This window comes from Phocoena sinus, chromosome 2 (assembly GCF_008692025.1).
Source record: "Phocoena sinus isolate mPhoSin1 chromosome 2, mPhoSin1.pri, whole genome shotgun sequence".
Taxonomy (NCBI): domain Eukaryota; kingdom Metazoa; phylum Chordata; class Mammalia; order Artiodactyla; family Phocoenidae; genus Phocoena; species Phocoena sinus.
The window spans coordinates 12,501,415-12,508,419 of record NC_045764.1 but is presented as its reverse complement, the minus strand read 5'-3'; positions in this window follow the sequence as shown (position 1 = coordinate 12,508,419).

Below are 7,005 nucleotides of genomic sequence, written 5' to 3'. Positions count from 1 at the left end.
CTTTGAAGATGGAAGTAGGTAGGACCATGAGCCCAAGAATGTGAATAGCTTCTAGGAGCTGGAAAAGACAAGAAAATGGATTCTCCCCTAGAGCCTCAGAAAGGAACACGGCCCTGCCGACATCTTCTTTATCCCAGTGAGACTCTTCAGACTCCCATGTAACCGCAAGGTACTAAATGTGTTTGTCTTAAGCCACCCAGTTTGTGCTTGGTGTTCACAGCAGCCATAGAAAACTAGTACGGAATCTTAGCCCCTTTATTTCTTGTTACCTCAGAACCTTTCTGTTGTCTACAGAGATAATAATTTGTAATTACTTAATAATTTATAAATTAATAAATGTAACACATATTTATAAATTAACAAATAATTTCTGTATTTTGCCTAGCTCTCGTTGTCCTGGATGGGAGTGCTGGTATGCTGCTAGCTATCCATTGCTCCTGGATAATAGCTCACAGTTTTAGTATCCGAAGGCTTTTAACTTTGCCCTCACAAATGTCCCTGTGAGGAAGACAAAGACAGTGTGTTTTTTTGCTATTTTGTATTTGGAGTGGAAGCTCAGGAAGGTTGAGTGCATTATTCCAAATCAGATAATGCTTAAGAAGCCAAGTCAAGCCTACAACACAGGTCTCTAGACAACACGGCCAGTCCTTCTTTCATTATTATAATGTCTGTGACCCACAATCAGAACCAAGAACTCCTATATTTTAAATTATTTACATACAGTTACTTTAAGTGAAAAATTTGCTGAATGTTAATAATTTCAAACAATCATGTAACCTCTACCACAATCAAGATACAGAACAATTCCCTTACCCTAAAATTAATTAATCCCTCCCCCACCCTGACCCCAGCCAACTACTGGTATTTCTGTCACTAGAGCATTGCCTTGTCTAACCTTCTATATAAATGGAAATATATAGCATGCAGCCATTTGTATTTGAAGCGTTTCACTTGGCCTAACAGTTTTAAGATTCATCCATGTTATATTGTGATTTGTTCCTTTTTGTTGCTGAGCAGTATACCATAGTCTATCCATGGGTAAACATGGGTAAACAATTTATCTATTCACCAACTAACAGACATTTGGGTTGCTTCCACTTTTGGCTGTTACAAATAGTGCTGCTATGAACATTTACATACACACTGTTGTGTAGACTTACGTTTTGATTTCTCTGGGAGTGAAATATATATTTAACTTCATAGGGTACTGTGTATGTTTTCCAAAGTGGCTGTTCTATTTTGTATTCCCAACAGCAACAAATGAACATCCAGTTGCTCCACATCCTTGTCAACACTTCCTCTTTTTTTCCCCTACAGATGGCCAGTTGCCCCAGCACCATTTGTTGAAGACTTCCTTGAACGTCCTTGACATTTTTACAAAAATTAATTTACCATATAAGTGTGGGTCTATTTCTGGACCCTCTGTTCCATTGATATGTCTATCCTTATGGCATTATGTTGATTAATAATTGCTTTATAGCAAGTCGTAAAATCAGATCAATATGGGTTTCCAGCTTTGTTCTTCAAAATTGTTTTGGCTATGCTGGTTCTTTTGCATTTCCATATAAATTTTTAAATTATCTTGAATTATATTAGATCAGTTAGGGGAGACTGACATCATAATAATGTTTGGTCCCCCAATCCATGAGCCTGGCACATCCCTCCATTTATTTAAGTCTTCTTTAATTTTTCTTTAAATATTTTTTAGCTTTAAGTGTGTGATTCTTATTTTGTTAAATTTATCCCAAAGTATTTTAATTTTCTCAATGCTATTATAAATTGAGTTGTTTAAATTGTTTCTTGGTGTTATATAGAAATACAATTAGCTTTTGTATTTTGACCTTGTATACTGCAACCTTGCTAAATTGACTTTCTTAGCTTTTCTCAGAATTCCCTAGAGTTTTCTGCATTCACAATCATATTGTCAACAAATAAGACAGTTTTACTTCGTCCTTTCCAATCTGCCTTTTATTTCTTTTTCCTGCTTTATTCACTACCTGGGCCTTACAGTACAAAGTTAAATCAACATAGTGAGAGTGGATATTTTTGCTTTGCCTTGTTTCTAATTTTAGACAGAAAACATGAAATCTTTCACCACTGAATATAATGTTAGCTGTAGATTTTTCATAGATGACATTAATCAGATGAGGAAGACTCCTATTCCTAGTTGCTGAGAGATTTTATCATGAGTGTTGATTTTTATCAGATTTTTTTCTGCATCTATTGAAATAATTATGCGGTTCTCCTATATTTTATTAATGTGGTGAATTACATTGGTTGATTTTCTAATGTTAAACCAACCTTGCGTTCTGAGATGAACCTTACTGGAACATGATGTATAGTAGTATCCTTTTTGAATCCTGTTGGGTTTTATTTTCTAATATTTTCTTGAGAATTTTTGCATCTCTGTTCATGAGTGATATTGCTCCGCATTCCCCTTGTGATGTCTTTGATTTTGTAATCAAGGTAATGTTAGCATCATAAAATGAGCTGGGAAATGCTCCCTCTTCTATTTTCTGAAAAAGTTTTTTTCAGACTGGTATTATTTCTTCCTTAAATGTTTGATGGAATTTACCAGTGAAGCCATCTGGATCTGAAGTTTTCTACGTGGGGAGGTTCTTAATTGTGGATTCAAGTTCCTTAATTTATATAGGTCTGTCAAGTTTTCTTAGGCCAGTTTTGGTAAATTGTTTCTTTTAAGGAGTGTGTTTATTTCATCTAGATTGTCACATTTGTAGGCATTAGATTGTTCATAATAGTCTCTTATTATCCTTTTAGTGTCTGAAGGGCATGTGGTGAGGCTCCTTCTTTCATTCCTAATACTGGGAATTTGTGTCTTCCATTTTCTTGATCACTCTAGCTATAAGTTTTTTAGTTCTCTTGGATTTATTTCAAAGGGTAGGTTTGGGGTTTACTGATTTTCTCTGTTATTTTCTGTTTTCAGTTTTATTGATTTCTACTCTTTATTCTTCCTTTTGTTTGCTTTGGGTATAATTTATTCTTTTTGTAGTTTCTTAAAGTAGAAGCTTAGATCATTGAGTTTTAGACCTTTTTTTCTTTTCCCACATAGGCATTTAAAATTCTAAATTTTCCTGTATACCCTATTTTGCCTACGTCTCACAAATTTTGATATGTGTATTTTCATTGTCATATTTATACGATATACTATCAACATATTTTCTAGTATTGCCATGACACCGCCCACCCTGACCCCGCCACCACCCCTGAGTGCACCACAGGCTTCTCTTAGCCCCAGGCTAAAATCTGGGCAGATGAGACCAGCTGCTGTGGCTCCCTTGCGCCTTCTTCAAGCAGAGCTTGCATTCTTCACTGGAGGTCATTTGCTTCTTTTTACTCTCCAGTACTTTCAGGTAGTTGCTGTGTGTATTATGTTCAGTTTTCTGGTTGTTTTCTGCAGAAGCACAGTCATCCGTGCTTTGTATTTGAAGCATTTCACATTTCAGATGTATATACTGGCCTTATAGAACATAGAAATATGTAACAGGTGGTCTTTAACAGAGGAATTTATATTGTGATTTCCTTGATACCTAATAGCCTTTTTAAATGTTTTTCTCATAAATTCCTAGGGAATAGGTTCCAGCAGCTCGGACGCCTTTCTGCTGGTTCTCATAAAGTGGGCTTCTCTGGGTGGAGCAGGCTGGGCTTCAGCTGAATGCAGGTGCCTTTGTCTCTATCTTCCTTCTTTTTCTGGTCATTCTCCTTCACGTGTTTCGGAAAAGCTGTCTCAGGTCTGGGAGTGCTTAATGTGCTCAGAATGTACATTGATTCTCTCGGCAAAAATCTTGCCCCTGTTGGTTTTCAACGACACCGAAGGCGTGCCGATGGGAGCAGTGGTGGGGCATGCGTTTTTTTTTTTTTTTTTTTTTTTTTTTTTTTTTTTTTTTTTTTTTTTTTTGCCGTACGTGGGCCTCTCACTGTTGTGGCCTCTCCCGCTGCGGAGCACAGGCTCTGGACGCGCAGGCTCAGTGGCCATGGCTCACGTGCCTAGCCGCTCCGCGGCATGTGGGATCTTCCCAGACCGGGGCACGAACCCGTGTCCCCTGCATCGGCAGGCAGACTCCCAACCTCTGCGCCACCAGGGAAGCCCGGGGCATGCGTTTTTAACCGTGCCCTTCCCTCGACATCTGCAGCATCACCTTTCTGGCAAATTCGCATGTACGTGGCCAAAGTAACAACTCCAGGCTTTCTAAAGGCCTAGAGAACATATAACAGGTTCCTCTTCTCTTTCTCTTATGCCTATAATTTTGGTGAATTACTGGAAGAAGGAGGTTCCAGCCAAAGGCCTTTTAACTCCTCCTGTGGTATGTGATGAATCAAGATATTTTGTGCTGGATACTGGCTATGAATACAACTTATGTGCTGTATTCTGGCTCCTAAACTTTTGTGGGTTTTAAAATATATTCATTATATTACAGGCAGTTGAGATCCTGTTGCAAAAATGTAAATCACCATTAATAGCTGGTTATTATCATATTATAAAAAATATAAATCATTATTAAGGACCACAGATTCCATTTGCTGGATGTTATGGTGTGGGTTAAAAAATGAATCCCTGGTGCCAGTTTCATTAGCCTGTCAGTTGGGCTCTAATATTTTATTTTTTAATCCCTGTATAACAGTTTGAGGAATTGTATTTATTCTAGAAAAGAAAGAATTCAGGAAGAATAGTTGTATATTATATGGTGGCCATTTTTCCTTGATATTAGATGTTGATTTCCATTTTTGTTTTTCTGTTTCAGAGGGCTCACTCTGCTTGTCTCTGCTCCTTTTCTTTTTCTTTGCACCTCTCACAGCTTAAAGAAATGAAGTTGCTCTAATTGTCAGCGACTATGATTCAGGCTCCTGGGTTCTCATAGCATCTCAGATATAATCTCCCAGACTAAGAGAGTGGGAAAGACCCATTCAGAAAATAATGACTAATCAGACAGGATTCTTCACCCCATTCATTGCCTACCTTTGGAGCACTCTTTCTCAAGGTGATTTGCCTAATTTCAGGTGTGTTTGCCACATCGTTACATTTCCACTGACTGTATTTTCTTTTAAGAAGGACCTTTCCTAAAAAACAGAAGCATCGATTGCTGCACTAGTCTACCCTGCTTTCCGGAGGCCTCTGCCACTCACTCCAACCAAGTACTGTGTGAGCGTTCTCAACACTGAAGCACCAAGTAATGCATGGAGAGGAATAATAGCCATTTGATAGAAAATGGTTTTCATCTGCTCTCCAGGCATGTCTTTCTTTGGCCACAGGAGAGAACCTCAATCATTTTTTATTGAATTAACAACCTTATAGATTAACCTCATATCCAGGAACCTCATGCCTACCATCAAATCAGCACACATACACACAGTGTAAAAACAAAGGAGATATAGTCAGAAAGAAGTTGAAAACCGTGACTTGTTTGAATAACTACAGAGAGTTATGACTGATGAAGTGATCACTGGATTATGTATGGGTGGATTGGAGCACCTCTGCTTCTCTTTGTTCACAACAACCGCAAGCAAAAAACAAAACACCCCATAATTGTTTTGAATTATATCTTAAGATCTAGAAGGAATGTCAAATGACTATAGCAAAGAGATTGAATTATATACTTGTATTAAAAAATAAAATATTAAATAACATATAGACTGCAGTGCTGCAGTGCCGTTCTGACACAAACCTTCCAGAGTTGCACCCTCTCCACAGGTTTGGGGCATGATCCCCAGCAAGACTGCCCTCGTGTCAGATGCCAGGCACATTTTGAGGGTCCCTAGGCCACTTCTGACCAACTGGCTACAATCCAGCGGTGCTCTTACGACCCCCTCAGCTTCAGTAATTCACTAGAATGACTCACAGAACTCAGGAAAGTGCTACGCTTATTATTACAGTTTTACTCTAAACGATACAAATCAAGACCAGTCAGTGAAGAGACACAGAGGGTGAGGTCCCAACACAGAGCTTTGGCGCCCTCTCCCTGTGGAGCCAGGATGCACCACCGTCCCGGCACAGCCACCAGGAGGCTCACCCAAGCCTCAGCATTCAGAGTTTTTATTGGGGTTTCATTACCTAGCATGATTGATTGCATTGCTCACGTGATTGAACTCAGTCTCTATTCCCCCCTTCCCTACCTGGAGGTCAGGAGGTTGGGCTGGCTGATACCTCGTGGCTCAAAGCTGAAATCCTCTAATCACATGGTTGGTCTTTCCAGCAAGAGCAGCTCCCACCTGAGTCACCTCCTTAGTATAAACTCAGGTATAGTCCGGTGCGCATTACGGATACCAAAGACTCAGACATCCCTCGGGAATTTCCAACGGTTTAGAGGCTCCATCCCAGGAACCCAGGACAAAGACCAGACAAGTTCTTTATTACATGACTTTTAGGAAGTAACACTACATATAAAAAATTATAGGGTGTTTTTAATACTATATTCATAGCCTTAAATGCTTTTTTTATTTATAAGTGAAATAAAGGAAGTTAAAGATTCATTTAAACGAAGTTAGAAAAAGAGAATAAGGTGTTCTTAAGGAAAATAGAATAAAGAAATGACAAATTAAAAGGAGACATTAATGAATTAGGAGAGACATATAGTAAGAGTAAAACATCAAAGAAATGGGTCTCTGAAAAACAACAGTATAAAACAAACTTCTAGTAGTTAATCTAGAAGAAAAGAATATCTGAACTAAACTTAGATATGAAATGCAGGGTATAAAAACAGATACAGGAAATTTAAAAATTGTTAACACATACTCTTACAGAGCTCAACTGAAAAAGATGGGAGAAGTGTATGATTTTTGCAGAAAATATTAAGTGATCAAAATTGCTATAATAAAATCTGTAATACCCAAATAGACTAATGTGCATAGAGGACTAGAAATTATTCATAGTTACCTGCAAAAATGACTCTGGGCCTGGAGAGTTTCATGAGCGAGTTCTTTCAAACCTCCAGTAATTCCTGTGCCATGACATAGTTCCTGGGTTGGTGGGATGAGGAAGGGGGAGAGAGA